Source organism: Lonchura striata, chromosome 12, assembly GCF_050655825.1.
Source record: "Lonchura striata isolate lonStrDom1 chromosome 12, ASM5065582v1, whole genome shotgun sequence".
Classification (NCBI taxonomy): Eukaryota; Metazoa; Chordata; class Aves; order Passeriformes; family Estrildidae; genus Lonchura; species Lonchura striata.
In genome coordinates this window covers 18,949,863-18,964,394 of record NC_140714.1, presented here as the reverse complement: position 1 = coordinate 18,964,394, position 14,532 = coordinate 18,949,863, and the positions used below count along the sequence as shown (strand labels likewise).

The 14,532-nt window shown below is 45.0% G+C and overlaps 1 long non-coding RNA gene across 1 annotated transcript; it reads left to right on the top strand.

The window, feature by feature from the left end:
• Positions 1 to 502: 502 nt before the first annotated feature.
• On the top strand, positions 503 to 9,919 carry LOC146766289 (uncharacterized). Its single transcript, XR_014958189.1, has 3 exons — positions 503 to 1,828; positions 1,907 to 1,982; positions 3,337 to 9,919. It is a non-coding gene; the product is annotated as an uncharacterized LOC146766289 (long non-coding RNA).
• The last annotated feature ends 4,613 nt before the right edge of the window (positions 9,920 to 14,532 follow it).

Sequence of the window (14,532 nt, the reverse complement as noted above, 5' to 3'; positions counted from 1 at the left end):
GTGCTGGTTCCAAGGTTGTTTATTCTGTTTATCTCTAACATGTTCTGCTGCCCTGCCCAGCTCTGTCCTGCAGGGCAGCGTGTGGGGCTCTGCCCTCAGTGGGATGTGACAAACATTAAATACCAGAAACTCCCTGGGCTGGATTTACAATAACGTGCCAATATCTGTCACCTACGTTGGACAGTGTGTCCCCAGCCTGAACCAACAGAAAAATGCCAACACCACAGTGAGACATGGAGGGCATGAAGAAGGAGAAAAAGGACAAGGCACACCCAATTTCCTCCATCTTGTCCCCTTTGGACCCCTCATCTAGAATCCTAAAATTTTACTTTTGCACCCATGCCACACTTAATTATTGCTTATATCAAACACTCAGAGCTTGCAATTCATCCTGTAAGATTGAAAACTGTTTTCCATGGCCAGAGATCACAGCCAGTGTCTCTGGGGGCTCTGTCCAGGGGGTTCCTGACCCCTGCCAGGGTCCCAGACCTGCCAGGGCAGCCAGAGGGAAGCCCTGGACTCCCACAGTTTGGGAGGGAGGGAGGAGGACAAGGACAGGACGTGCCCAGACTTTGGGTTGGCTCTTTGGGTTCGCTGCCTGCCTTGGAGCCCTGAGCTCAGGCAGAGTTGGAGGTTTTGGGAAGCAAGGATTTGTGTGCAGAATGTGATGCCTTGGAGGGCCCCAGAGCAGAGCCAGGCGAGGGGAGAGAATAACGTGGGGATTTATTAAAGCCTTCAGCAGGCACAGCTTGGGCAGCCACAGCCTCCAGGGGCTGCACCCAAGGTGGCGAGGGGCACCAGTTTTTCACACAATTTTCAGTTTGGGCCATTTCCATGTCAGGGGTTAATGCTCCAATTCCAGCTGCAGGAAATAAAGTCATTTACCCCCAGTCTACTCCCCCCAGCTCATTTCTGTTTGTACTGTTTGAGGCCTGAAGCAGTGAGGTGTCCTTGAGTTCCAGGCTCAGAGAGGAATTGTTGTGTATCTTACACTGTACACAATTTATTAGTGTGGCAGTACCTGTGTGTAATTAATAATTGTGTCTGACCAACATGCGAGGACAGTAACTAGCACTCTGTGTGGAGTTTAGAGTTATACACTAATGCAGCACAGGAATTGAAAAATACAAAAGCTAAAATCCTAAGACATCAAATGGAACAAAGGTTGTTTGTACCCAGCGGCCATTCCTGGAAGGTTTTACCTGAGTGTTTCTCTTTGCCATCTGAGAGATTCCTGTTCCAATCCCGTTATCCCAACATAAAACCAGGCAGCATCACCTGCAGAAGGGCACAGAGCCATTAACTCTGGGCCATCCAATTTCATTAATGTCCCATGTTGCAAAACTTGCTTGTTAAGATTTCTTTTTCTGTCAGACTTACATATAGACAATTCAGATTTAAACTCAACCAATGTATTTTCAGAAGTAACTCCAGTAAATCACTTTAATCCCCCGTGTGCTCTGTTAAATATAGTTGTTGTTAAAGTGTAAGCTGATATCATTAAAAGATTTAGCTGAGTGATGTCATACTCTCCTTTATCTAAACTGCCTTTTGCAGTTGAAATAATTAACCACCAAAAATTTTTCTCAGAGGGCATCCTGAATCTGAGACTATCCAGATATAGCTTATTTTTCTCCAGGTTTTGGGATTGTTTGTCTGCAGTTAAATACTTTAACAGAGTGAGCCTCACTGGTACTATTTTATTTCTTTTTTTCCCTTTTTCTTTTGACCTTGGTGTGTCCTCAATCTTTGCTGGATTGCTTGGAGGCTCGTCTGAGCAAAGAACCTCGTGTGTGTGATGTCAGCTCTGTGCCACAAGGCTTGGAAGGTAAAGAACACTTCGATTTTCCTCTGTAAGACCGTCTGAAAAATATTCTTTTGTGACAACAAATATTTCTATCACCAGGTTTTGGATTTTGCTGAGACGTGAAGGAGGAAATCGGCAGCAAAATGGGAATGGGGGGAGAAAAGATTGTAAGGAGGTATTTGAAATTACTCTTCAAAGTATTTTTGATTTACTTAGCAGAAGAGGTTATAAAACACAAAAGGCTTGTGATTGAAAATAATAAAAAAAGGAAGATGAAAGGAGATGCAGTAAGAAGCTGCAAGTGTTCTTTGAGATTAAGTTGGCTGATCAAATAATAAGAAGAAACATAATAATAAGTGTGATCTGCTCTTTTCGTAAACCTATCTTGGATTAATTTAATCTGCCATTTATTTATTTTAAACACGTGTCACATTGCCATACTAAGGTTTCTACCTAAAACAAAAGAGTTGCCCGGAAAGCCAGAACAATTTGGTTTAAAATCAAAGAAACGAGCACAAGCTGAAGATCATGAGGTTTTATAAATTCCATGTGTGGCTGCCTGATCCCAGCATCCTGGAATTTATCATCCCCCAGAGTTAGATGGGCAGTATCCATCTTCTGCTGGAGCTCTCTGGGAACATTTTAGGAAATTTCACTTTAGTTTAGAATGTTGTGCTATTCAGTGTTTGTCTCCATGGTCTCAGTTCTCTGAGCTTCCGTGAAACAACCAAATTCTCCTTTCATCATCCAGACAAATTCTGGTGAGGAGGAAACCTGAATTTGTGCTGAACTCTATGGAGTTGCCTCATCATGAGCAAGCCCACAGTCGACAGTAAGGCAGAATTCTGGCGTTGGGGTTTTGCAGAGCAGCAACCTGAGCAGAAAATAAATTATTTTTCCCACTTTTGCTGCCCTGCATAAACAAGCACATCTTGCCTGATGTGGGCAAAGGGAAGAGCCCTTTCCAACAGGCCCTGGGACCTGAGCTGCAGGTGCCAGTTGAAGCTTTGTGAAGTTAATTCCCATGAATTTTATTTCCTTGGCTGCAATGGAAATGCACTTTGTCTTGGGCAAATATTTCCAAACGTAGGGAAATATTTGTGAAATAAATGAATATAATGAAATATAAAAAAAAATGGAATTTGGACTAAGTGGGAAGGGTTCCTTTCAGTGCCCTTGCATCAGGTCACCAGAAACTGAGACATTCCCAGGAAACTTCTGCAAGTTACAGGGAATAGCACGAGTGAACCAGAGGAGTCTTAGACTTCCCTTGCTTGCTTTGTGTTTTAGTAGGAATTTAGATTTTTCAGATTTTCATAGAGTCATGAACATTTCAAAGTAATCTGTGCCTTCCTATGTATGAATGTGAATTTCAAGCCAAGATTTATTACAGATAGGGGGAAATTAATGAAATTTATCACTTCAGAAGTTTCAGGGGTGTAGTGAAACTATTGCCACTACAAAAATACTGTTGACCAGGTTGATAGAAAAAATGGCGTTTTCTGTTTCCCTCTCTGCTCTCCACACAGATTGTGAATTTCCTCTTGTGCATCTGAGAAAAGCTGCAGCAAAAATCTTGTGGGAAATGCCGTTCGATCTCTCAGATCCCAGAGTCCAGAGGTGCTGCTGGAGCTGATTCCAGGACCCACCTCAGCAGGTTCCTCAACTCCTGCTCTCAGCAATGCAGAAAGGGCTGGGGGAGCTGATTCAGGACTGACAGAAAAAATACCTGAATAGCCCAGAAAATGTCAAATGATGGTCAAGGCACAATTCTCTACTCCCCTGAGGAGCTTGGGATGAGTGCAACTGCCTATAGCAAGGAGAAATCTGGATAAAATGGAAATTCTTCACCTTTTGGACTAGTTTTCAACTCCAGGACAGAGCTGATGGAGGCACACACTCCAAGGAAGCTTTTGTGGGGTTGGTTTTCATCTCCAGCTGCTTCCCAAGACCTCCAATTTGTCCCAGCTGCAAAGCTCATATGACAGGGTGATTATCTTAATTGGTAGGCAAAACAAGAAGGCTCTGAGACAGACTAATGAAGTCAATTGTGCTGCTGCAGGGGCCAGTTGAACACACTTTGTGGGAAATAGATTCATCTTCTGCAGAATATGTGAAAAAACCCCTATATTTTCCTAAATTCTTATCCCCCAAATTAATTCTGAATTTTAATCCTGTTTAGAGCCATGATACATTTTGAAATAAGAAGTCCCAAACAGCCTTCATTTTTCATGAGGAAAGAATATTCTGCTCATTTGCTTGCTGCATTTTGAGGAAAGGAATTTTTCAGGCAGTGGCATGTTGGGGTGACCATGCTTTGGTGTGAGCTGGGGAGGGAGTCCCAGACAGAATTCCCCAGAGTTTTAGGGTGCAATGCAAGATGTGGTTGGGGGTGTGTGCTCCATCCCCATCTGTCAGAGCTGGGGCAGTTCTCTGCTCTTCTTTGGGCAGTTTTCTTTATCTCTCCCACAGCCAGTCCTCCCTCCAGGAGATCTCTGCTGTTCATGGGACATTAATTATTAATTATCTCCTGTTCGAGGCCACTGAGTGTCCCTGCATGGCTGAGAAAATTCCATCATCCATGGGGAGAGGCTCTGCCCAGGAGGGGAGCCGAGCATTCCTACCTGGATACAATCTGAGATTTTGGGACACCACAACAGCCTTTGCCCCCTGCATTCCCAGAGGAGCAGCTTTCTTCCCCCTGCATTCCCAGAGGAGCAGCTTTCTTCCCCCTGCATTCCCAGAGGAGCAGCTTTCTTCCCCCTGCATTCCCAGAGGAGCAGCTTCCTTCCCCTGCATTCCCAGAGGAGCAGCTTTCTCCCCCCTGCATTCCCAGAGGAGCCCAGGCCCATCTCCCCCAGCCCTGGAGCTCCAAGGAAAACTCCCCCCTTGTGCAGATCCTGCTCCAGCAGAAGCACAGCTGGCACTGCAGGAGGGCTGAGCCCCCCTGGGATGGGGCTGAGACACCTCCCTGACACACAGGGGGACAGGCATGTTCTGACTCTGGCAGTGTTGTTTTGTATTTCTGCATTCTATTTTAATTTCCCTAGTGAAGAACTGTTAGTCCTATTTCCGTATCTTTGCCTGAGAGCCTTTTAATTTCAAAATTATAATAATTTGGAGGGAGGGGGTTTACATTTTCCATTTCAAGGGAAAATGTCTTCATGTCTTCATCAGCAGAGCCCTGTCTGTTGAAACGAAGCCACTGTGGGAACTGAACACCTCTGGAGTGTTGGCCTTGGTCTGCAACTGGACAGTGATGGGAGGGCAGTGATGGAGCTGCTGCACTGTAAATCCTGTTTATGGCTAAATGGGATTCATACCTTGAATATCCAGCACAGAGTGTGCTGTTGGTACCATTGAAACCCCAATAATCTCATTCAAGGGTCATCAGCAGGCTAGAAAGAAATGATGATTTCTTCTATTTTATTCTAGGATTAGTTTATGGTCATTTTTTCATATTTGCTAACATGACTGTACATTTTTACTTTCCTTCTTCCCTAAATTGCAGCTCCACTATTCATCTGAATTTACTATACTTGGTACCTTTCACATATTTTAAATATTTAGTTTTGTTTTGTCCCTCTCTCGGTCTGCATTTCTCATATTGATGAGGTGTTTATTGCCTTGGAGGTCTCTTGTGCCCTAGATTTTACCATCCCACGTGTGAACTCTTCCTCCTGTGTCTCCACTTCTCACTGCTGCACCAGGCCCTGCATTTTATCTTTGCGTTGCAGTCATTAAAAAGCCCCTTTCACATAGAATTACTGCTGTGACTATAAAACTATGTTTGTAGCACACTAAAATAACAAAACCAAGCCAGATTATCCATAGATAACTGATCATTTAGAGAAATTGCTGTCACAGCTAAACCAAGTAAAACAAAGCTGTGGGCAGGTCAGGAGAAGTTCAGACTGAGCAGCCCCGAGGTTCTGCAAACCCTGCGTGGAACTGATGGCTTGCTACTAACACAGAAAATGCCAAAAATTTCCACTTCCTAAGGCCTCTTCCTGCTGGCAAAGATGATCCTGCTTTACACAGAAGAACTTCAGTGCCTTTTCCCAGTTTCCTTTTGAATTGGGATTTTTTGGACACACAGAGTTTGCCTGCACACACCCCTCACACTCCTCATTTGTACAGATGTTTTTAGGGGTGTTACCACTTGGACCACATCCATCAGTGTAGGTTTTCTAACAAGGAATTCCAAACTCCTAGAAATGCCCAAACTGAAATCATTAGAGTCAAACCCTGCGAAAAATCTGCACGAGGCAAGAAAAATCTGCATGTGGGAAGATGGATGGAGAAAACATCCAAGGCAATCTTTAATTATTCACAAATCAACCCAAAGAACCCCAAACCTCATTGTCTGGTCTCAAGGAAAAGGTTGTTTATAGGAGTGAATATATATATATATATATATATATATATATATGTATATATATATATGTATATATATGTGTGTATATATATATATATATATGTATATATATATGTGTGTATATATATATATATGTATATATATATATGTGTATATATATATATGTATATATAAATATATAGATTGGAATTTAGAGAAAATATATAGCCTATATAATTTGTATATATACACTATATATCTTTATTAGCATTTATATATATACACACAAATTATATATATACACAAATATATATATATTTATAGTATATATTTTTAAAAATTTTTATTAATAGGAATTTGCTCAGTGTTGTCACCAGACAGGAAGATCCTGGAGCAGATTTCCCTCCTCCTCCCCTGATTTTTGTTTTCTCAAGAGGCTTTGGAAGAGCTGGTGCTCCCCTCTGTTTGGATTTTGCTGTCATCACCTGCCCACACAGCAGATCCTCTGCATTTAGCACAGCAAACACCCTTCCCCTGAGAGGGGGAATTTCTCCCTGGAATTCCTGCTCCCTGTTTAGCACAGGTGAATTTTTCCAGGTTTTTTTTACAAGCTCCTAAATTCAGCCCTGTCTTCCTCTCTGCACTCTGCAGTTGCATTTTTCCTGTGGCTCCTTTCATCTGAGAGGTTTAGTATGCCAGAAGGATGTGGTGCTTTGTCAGAAAATTCTTGGAATTAAAAAGACCCTTTTTAAATTAACTATTTCATAGTTCCCCTCATTAGTAAGCAGAGAGAAAAATCAGAAAATCATTAAGGTTTGAAAAGAACTCCAAGCACCTTCAAACCAACACCACCATGATGCAAAGTGCCACAGAGATGTAATTTTTTTACATTTTCAGGAATGGTGACTCCACCACCTCCCAGGGCAGCCCATCCTAATAAATACCTGAACAATTTGATTTTATGGAAGTAATTTTTTAACTTTGAAATGAGGATATGTGTATCAAAAGCATGTTTATCTGTGATTCTTCAAGACAAAAGAAAATGAAGGTTCTTTTTAGCCATGAATAAATCTTTTAAAAAGTATGTCATCTTCAATAATTTATTCAAAATATTTTTGTTCCAATTAATTTCTAAAGTGTTAAGAAATATTTGCATAAGGAAATCTTTGTAGTTTTGACTCCTTTAAAAAATAAAATCAGGCATTCATGATGTAATAATTAGTGAGAAGTACAAAGTGATTTAATACCCATTCTTCTTCATCAAACTGGCTTTCATTTTTAATCATAAACACTGCCATTCTTAGCTCTAGAATAATTACAATTTCCATCGAGCTGCCCTGGGGGATGTGCTCAGCCCTGGGAGAAGGAAAACAGGTCACTCCTTTGTTCTTTTTCTCAAAGGCCAGACCCAACCTTTTCCACCCATGGTGGGGAAGGTGTTGAGAGCCTCATCCATAAACACATCCACGCTTCTCCCTGAGCTTTTGGCACTGCTGCTTCACCTTCTGTGGCAAAGGTGGGCCTGGAGAGCCTCAGGAAATAGAATCATAAAGATCTGTCTCATTAGTGTGTCATTAGGAAATGCTTATTACTCTTAAATCAGCTCATTGCAGGTGCCTCCAGGTTAAAAATCAGCCCAGCAGTTCCTGAAGCAGTTTTATTTTGCATGCTGTGTGTAAAATAACCAGGCTGCAGAGTCACAATTATTACTGAATTTAGGGGCCAGGTGTTGATGCTTTTTTGGGCTACCTAAAACAGAGGCCAGACAGAATTAAGGGAGTAAAAAGCAGTCCTATTTGTTAAAAGCCCTTCAGGTACATTTTGGGCAGGGCCTACACCCACAATGAACCACGGGTCATTTTGGGTTTTTATGCTTTTATAAGTTTGGTCCATTTGCACTTTGGGGTTAATCTTCCCATTCCAGCTGCAGGTAATGCAGTCACTGAGCCCAGGTTTGCTCCCCAAGTCCCTTTTGTTCCCATCCCTGGGGCTGAGGCAGTGAGGTGTCCTTGAGTGCCAGGCCTGGAGAGGAATTGTTGGGAAAGCTGCAGCTGGCACCGTGTGTGGGGTTTGGAGTTACACACTGAAGAGCTGCAGGATTGCAAATAGATGGAAAATAGAAAAGCCAAAATCCTAAAGCATCAGTGCCTTTTTTTTAAAGTCTGCTAGGCAGTGTCAGTGGGTAAATAGCTGCTTTTGCAGAAAAACCCAATGCTCCTTTCAAGTGATGGAAGGAAAAAGGAGCTATTTTGGGTCATCACAGCCACCAGTGGTGTCTCTGGAAAGGAAAGGACATTCCCTTGAGTGTGGGAGGTGTGCAGTAATACTGAGTATTTGCATGTGCAGGTGGCATAAATCCTGTGGATTTAACAAGATTTCATGGAGGGAAGTGTGTGAAGATGACTTCTTGTCTGAACCAGCAAGATTCAAAATTCTGGGGAAGACCCCTGTGGAAAGCAGAACTGGAAGCTGGACTTGGTGGGGTTCATTTTTTAACAGATGCTGAGCACCTTCTGTGTTGAGGCTTCTGTTTCCTTGTCCATTTGGATGCAGTTGGTGGGGATGTCACCTGAGGCTGTCCCCACCCAGACTGGGATGTCCCCCTGCCAAGGGAGTGTGTGCTCACTCACAATTTGGATTTGTTAACCACAGATGAACAGAGCCTGGCAGAGGAACCTTTAGCCCAGCCTCCAAAGCTGAAGTAAAACCAAGCCCTCGAAAGCCAAGCCCTGCTGTGGCTTTGTGTTTGGCAGTGTTGAAGGAATGAGAGCTTGGTTAGCCAAGACCCCTGGGCTGCTCCAGTGGCAGTGGGAAATATGGAAATAAGGAAACAATCCTTGAGCAGAAAAAGCCAACAAGTTCTCAAAGTGGTGGTGAGGTTAAAATCCAACCGATTGGGCTCTGATGTAATCATACAACCTGCAATTTGCCACCCTTTAAAACCCATCAGGATGTTCCCAGGGCACTGTGAGGGCAGTGTGTGGCCAGGAGGTGAGAATTTGGTGAGTTTAATGGGCAGTGCTGCCCACTCTGTCCGAGCTGAGGCTGCCCATCCCTGGGATGCAGGAGAGGAGCCACAGGCTGCCTGCCACCCAGCATATGGACTCGCCAGGGACTTTAGGAGAGATGAATTTCCCTCCTCTTTTGCCTCCCCTCACCTCCATCAGTCCCTAAAAGAATGTCCCTGGCTGCTTTGAAGGCTCAGGCAGTTGTGGCACTTGAACTTGCCCTGACAAAAAGCCGGGCTGCGCGGAGCGGCGCGGGAACATCGTTCTGACAGCCCAGTGAGTTTTCCACTCCCAAACTTTCCTGGCTAATGTAGCATGGGCTCTGCCTCTCCCTGCTTCCCTGTGCTCACTCCAGGCCCCAGGAGATGCTGGCACACGTGTCCTGCATGGATCCTGGCAGCTGGGATCACCCAGCTTCCAGGCAATGGGATATTTCTGATCCCCCTCCTTTGCCAGGGGAAACCTGTGCAAGGGTGGAGAAGGAAAAGTGGTCTTTGCAGGAGTGGTAAAAGGATCAAAAAAGAGACAATGAAAAGATTGGAGCAGGGAAAAATGGGGATTTCCAACACTTGGGCAGAGGTGTGGTGGGGCTGTTCTCTTATTGGCATTTTTGTACTAATGAAAGCTGCTAACGAGGCTGCTCTTACAGCAGTGACTTATCTTGGAGAATTTGGAATGAAATGTTTCCTGAAAAGCCAGCAATAAAAAAAAAAAAGCCAGCAGTAAAAAAACTGGAACTCATCCACGAGTTCCAGTTCCATAATCTTGGAGAATCAAGGTTCATGAGAGAAAGAAAAATCAAAGCAGAATGTAGAAGTACAAAACAAGGTGGAAAACCCTGGAGAGGTGTGGCTTACAAAGGAAAAAGATGAACCAAACCCACAACAGATCATTAAATATTGAATGGTAAGTAACCATACATACAGAGCAAGTAAAGAACAAAGAAAAAAACTTCTCTGAGCACATTTGGGCAAGTTTTCTGTGAAAGTGAGAAGCTTAAAAGTGACACACACAATGTTTTGTGCTGACATTTGAATGTCTTTGAGTGATGGAGCTGAGCAAAATTCCCCTTCTCCACCAACAAAATGCAGTGGATTGGTTCCTTGATGTTCTCCAGATTTGTTTTATTGTGTCATTTGCTCATAAGCTGGCATTTTATTATTTAAGTGCAAGCATTCAAATCCATGTATTTTTCCCCTCAAAACCCCAACAACAGCTCCATAAAATAGTGTGTAAAGAGAGCAAGTGCTGAGAGCAAGTCCTGTGAGAGGTGAGGGAGCTGGGAAGGGGCTCAGCCTGGAGCAAAGGAGGCTCAGGAGGGATCTTCTGGCTCCTGACAGGAGGGGACAGCCAGGTGGGTTCCAGGAGGAGAGGGAATGACCTCAGGTTGTGCCAGCTGGGACATCAGGAGGAATTTCTCCACAAAAAGTTTGAACAGTGATGACTGAGTTGGGCAAAAGCAAATATCTCTTCTCTGGCTCGTTCCCAGCTTGAATTTTCTTATCCCAGCTGGGCTGGAGGACCTGGGGGATGGCTGGGAGCAGCTGCTGGGAGCTTAGTGCCTGCAGGGGGAAGAGGGCTGGAACTCATTTCCCCTCAGTACCACGGGAGGAGCGAGGCAGAATGGTTTTTAATGCACACCCAAGTCTAAATGTGTAGGTTTGAAGCAGATCCTGACAGGCAAGTTCTGTCACGATATGGGATGCTCAAAACAGGAGGAACCAGGCTGGGAAAGGTCACCCTCAGCCCTCAGAGTGAGGCTGGATCTGGGGAAAATCAGCAGGAAAGGTCATGTGCAGCTGCTGTGTGACAGCGGGGAGGGAGCAGGTTAAAAAGCGCTGAGCTCTGTCTCTTCCAGGCAAAGTTTGCTGCCTGCAGTGTGAGTTGCTGCTTCTCCCCAGTGTTTTGATTAATTATTTTGGTCATTCATTCAGTGAATGTTTGCAGTGCAGTGCAGTGAACTGAAATGACCTAGAAATAATTCCCTAACGCAACCTGACTCTCCGGCTTATATTCAGAGAGAGATTTATTGTTTTACTCCTCACCGAAGCGCCCCTCAGCCATCCCAGGGAAGCTGGTGCCATTCCTGCAGGACCAAACAGCTTTCCATCCACCAGGAGAGATTTAGTGGCTTCTTGCTCCAGCACTGGAGTGTGTTAGGACAGAATTTTTTCCCCGTGGAGCTTTGGAGGAGCCCTGTGGGACCTGCCCAGGGGCTGAGCCCCAGCAGCAGGAGCTGCAGCTGATTTATGGAAATCAGCCCTGGGTTTTGGGAATCAGCAGCTCCTCAGGGACAGCCAGGGCTGGGGAAGCTGCTGTTTGTGGGGTCTGGTTGGGGTTTTACCAGGGTCACTGCCCTGCAGGAGCTGTAGTTCATTTTTTGGTGACTTTCCACCCACCGGGAGCCCTGGGAGGCACCAGCAGCTCTGTGTCTGCACAAGGTATGGCCAGTAAATGATAGTGCCAGTGGGGCCTGGAAAACCTTTTCCTAGACTAAAACAAGCCTCCAAGGCTTCTTTTTTTTATGTTAAATAGTTTTAGACATTCCCAGGTTGCTTTAGAATAATTATAAGGAACAGGAAGTGCACGATGTAAGGGAATAAGGCAGTGACTCGTTCTGTTCCCTTTATTCCCCTTCCAGCATTAAGTGGATTTCCAGTTTGGTGAAGTGCAGGGGAAACTGCAGATTCCCACCAATTGAACATGTACATTTTGGTTATTTTCTACCCTCTGATACTTTGTTTGTAGCCACCTCTCAGCTGCAGATCCCCAAAGGCATGGCAGGCAGCTCTTGCAGCCTGACTAAAGCATCATTGCTGGCAAAACAGATTAATTTTTGTCCTGGTGACAATGCCTGATCCATCCTGTCCTTCTTTTAGGCACGGTTGGACACATTTAGCACCAGCATGTACTTATGACTCACAAATAACTCACAGGATTACTTCAGCCTGCTTGAGAGTCCAAAATAATCACTCAGGATTTGCTGCTGAGTTGAATGTGAGACCGTTCACAAACCTGGGGGGAAAAGTGATCAGATGTGAAGCTGCAAAATCATGGAATCATGGAATCACAGGATGGTTTGGGTTGGAAAGGACCTTAAAGATCATCCCATGGGCAGGGACACCTTCCACTGTCCCAGCCCCAGCCTGGCCTTGGGCACTGCCAGGGATCCAGGGGCAGCCACAGCTGCTCTGGGCACCTGTGCCAGGGCTGGAATTCCTTCCCAATATCCCACCTAACCCTGCCCTCTGCCAGTGTGAAGCCATTCCCCGTGTCCTGGCACTCCATGCTCTTGTAAATAGGCTAAAAATTCTCTCCCACCAATCCATAAATTTTAAAAATAATGACAAATCCTGAATGAAAGTGCCAGTGTAGTGTGTGGTCAGAAGGAAGAACAAACCACAAGAATGCAACTCTAAAAGTTAATGGGATTTCTGTGAAAACAGAGGAAATTTGCCCATTCTCCATCAATTGTCAGCAGGAAAGAGTGATGTAATTGACTGTAAAGGCAGGAATGAGAAGTTGCAATACTTGGACCAGCTTCTTAAGAATACCAAATTCTGTGGAGGGGTGAATATTTTGTTTACTTTACTCAATTTGTGCTTTAATATTTTTTAATTTTTTTTTTTTTTTTTTTTTTTTTTTTTAGTTTTTTAACTTCTGGAAAAGAAGAGAGGAAGTAATTTTGATTGCAGAAAAAGAAACTGTAGATCCCCTCCTTGCACCTTATTTTTATTTGGTTTATTTAAACACCCCCAGCAGGGCAAGAAACTGGGAAAAGAGAGCGAGGGGGAGTAGAAAGAGCCTTTAGGATGTAAAGGCTGGTGCCTTCCTCCCTGAGCAGTGAAAGTGGGTAATTGTGGTGGTTTGGCAGAGTCAAACAGGGGCTGGCAGCTGCTGCAGCTCTGAGCCGATCCCTTCAGGTGCTGGGAGGGAGGATTTGGTGTTCTGCTCCCTCGCCGTGTCTGTCCGTGGGTGTCTGTCTCTGCTGTGCAACATCTCCTCGTCCTGGGAGTGGAGCCAATCCATCCTGGAGGGAAAGGGATCAAGAGGTGGATGTCCAAATGCTTCAGTGCAGCCCCTTTTGGCTGCTGCCTGCTGGGCAGTGCCCACGGAGGGGTGTTGGCAGCAGGAGCTGCTGCCCTGTGCCATGGGATCGCCCTGCCTTTGGGCTCCAGCCCCCAAGAACCAGTCAGCAGTGGGGGCTGAGCAGTTCTAATAGTTAATTGTAATGCTATCCTGGCCTGAGCAGAACAAAACAGAAATAATCAGGCTTAAAGCAAACAAAAAAACCCCAAAAGCAACAGTGTTATTTTAGAATAAAAGCACATGTAGCTGAACTAATACTCCTGACCAGCAAGGACATGGATTTCTCCCAGGGCATCCTGCAGTCCTGTAGGGAAGAAGTGACCTTATTTGCATTTTTCTTGTTGAATTGCTGTTGGGATTTCTGCAGCACGGCAAGAGCAAATTCCTCCAGGAGAACATGGAAATATCACAGCACTAACGCAATATCCTCCAAGAAGCTTCCTGCTTCTCATCTCCTGCTGCCCCCCTGCCCTCCCACCACCCCCAGCCAGAAATCCAGCAATGACAGCCCTTGGGCTCCTCTTCTCCCATTCCCTCTCATTTCCCTCTGTAATCCCAAAATTGCCACCTCCCCTTTTCCAGAAGGCTCTGGGACCTCTCCTGCCCGCCGTGCCATCGCCGTGCGCTCCTGCCGAAGGTCAGCACTTGGCCCTTGAAGGCTGTGATTCCAGATGCCTCTCTTGGGAGCATTTTCCATTCTAATCAGGTCCTCTAAATTGCTTAGGCTCTTCCCCAGCATGAAGCCCTGCTCCACTTTTGCAGGCAGATAATTAAATCCCGAGCCCAGGAGCGGCATCGCAGCTGCGCCGCCACTTCTTCTCCGCGTCTTCTCCGCATCTTCCCACCCTGCCGGGGCAGCTGAGACAGGAGCACGGAGCTTTTGGAGCCATGGATCATCTGCCTGGGAGTATCCAGCCCTGGGATGGCTCCAAAACCAGGGAGGTGCTGCAGCTCACAGTTGGAGTGAACCCGAGGAACCATCCAAAACGTTCCAAAATCCGTTGTTTTCCTTCTCGTGGAGCTCGCTCTGCCATCTTCTCGCAGGAGAATTGGAGCAGCAGGATGCCAGGAAGGGCTATTAGCTGTCACCTCTTAAGCTCCCTGTGTAATGTATGCACATACTAATTACATTGTAGGAATAGCATGGATTAATTATACACATCACAAATGGGATACAGCGTTTTGGTATTTAAAGGATATTTTTATATAAATGACACATTTGGAACTTGAAAATAGCACAGATTGGGTTTGTCCAATGAAAGACTGCAAAA